Consider the following 2,045-nt stretch of genomic DNA (forward strand, 5'->3'; position numbering starts at 1 on the left):
GGAGAAAGGAAGGCCCTTATCATATTGTTTCTTTTTTGGTAAACTGATAAATAATTAAAAGAATCATTAAAAAATATATCTCTTTGCTCTAAGGAGATTTCATTTCCATTTTTTAAAAATATTTTATTAATAAAAAAGAAGTTTTTTTAAAAAATGTTAATGTAATATTTGATTTATTTCTGTTTCAGAAAAAAAAATTCTAATTTGGATAAAAAAAAAATCTTTCTCATTTGTGGTTTCACTCTTTATGAAGTTCATTCAGAACAGAGTGACATGACAATCAAAATATCATAATAATTTAACTAACATAAGTTTAGAATACAAAACTAACAAGATCCTGATTGACTAGAATCAACACCACAACCTCACAATAGAAACAAAATATGCATGTATATTTGATGAAGAATGGCAATTATTCACTATGCATCTATATTCTTTCTTTACCAACGTTACTTTTGGTATTAAAATTTTTTATCCTCCTAGAATATTGACTTTAGGAATCTCAAAATATTTATCAATCATAATATTTTTAATATTTTTATTATAAATATAAAAGTAAGGTATGCAATTAATAGGTATTAGAAAACATGCAATGTCAAATTTTAGCATATTAAAACAGGTGCACGAGGGTAGAAAATAGAGAATAGAGATGCTGAGAAGACAGAGAGAGAGAGAGAGAGAGAGAGAGAGAGAGGCAGAGGTGAAACCTGCAATGTCAAACTGCAGTGCACTAAATTGGGCGATTGGTAGTCGAAACAGATACAGGTGCATTGGAAGTCTAAGTTCCTTTTGGCCAAAACACCATTCACTGTTCCTTTCTTTTGTTTTTATTGAACTAGGAATATACTTGAAAAGGCAACATAGAAGGATCCACCAACAGTTACAAGCCCTGACAATTGAACTAATAAGTCTTGTTTCACTCGAACCCGCACCTAAATAAGAGGAGATCCGTGGGTGATATGTTCATGTATTTGACGTCTACAGCAAGTTAGGCACAGACCAATTCCCAATCTCTGATTCCACGCCACTTGGATTGGAAATTAATGAGCCATAGTGTTACAATGTCTGATTTGGGTTTCGGCTATATACTGTTTTGGGTCAATCATAAAACAAGTATTTCAATTATCCTTATTTATATCCCGTCTTCGTTAGGTTTTGATTGGTATATATGATACCTATTTGACTGTTTTATCTTATCTAATTAGATCATGTATAAGTCTTTTTTCAATATCTGTTGCCTTCCTATGATATCATTTGCTCTTTTTTTTATACTCTATTGGAGAATACTTGATAATTTTTTTATACTCTATGGAAGAATACTTGACAACGTAGTCAATATGAAAAGTCTCCGCTTCATTATGATTTTTCGATCATATCTTTATACATAAATCAGTTAAAATTATATATAAAGAGAAAATTATAAAAATTTATCGTGATATAAAGAGAAATAAATTTTTGTATATGAACAAATACTAGCAGGCCATAATACGCAGTATAATTAAATGAAATCACAATCAAATAGAACACTAGATTTATGTGAAAAATCTCTCCAACGTGAAGGGTAAAAACCATGGGGCAAACTAGAGATAATCTACTATAAGAATAATGAATTTATAAATCTCAGTCTTTTGTCCAAAACCCAAGCAACAATCTCAAGAGAATAACTAGGATATAAGGAATATTCAAATTCACCCAAAGTAATCATAGTCAGAATCTACTATAGATATGATCTAACCTGATATGAGAATACTGCTTGGATGATTGAGAACAGTCTCTCTGCATTATCCTTGTCTTTTTTCCTTTTTATTTTTCTACCCTTTTGCTTGGATGATTGAGAACAGACTCTCGGGGCTTGTTTACTTAGATTATAATATTCGTAGGGGTACTTTAGAATATATCAATTATTTACTAGCAGCTTTCCTTAAGTACTAGTATAGCAACATTGCTTCCTTTAATCACTCGGTATGGGCTGGGCATAAGAGAAATTAGTACAAAAGAATCCAATATCACTCACATCTTTATGGACTACCTTCTCCTCTTTTGTT

The sequence above is a fragment of the Musa acuminata genome, chromosome BXJ1-2 (assembly GCF_036884655.1).
Source record: "Musa acuminata AAA Group cultivar baxijiao chromosome BXJ1-2, Cavendish_Baxijiao_AAA, whole genome shotgun sequence".
Lineage (NCBI taxonomy): Eukaryota > Viridiplantae > Streptophyta > Magnoliopsida > Zingiberales > Musaceae > Musa > Musa acuminata.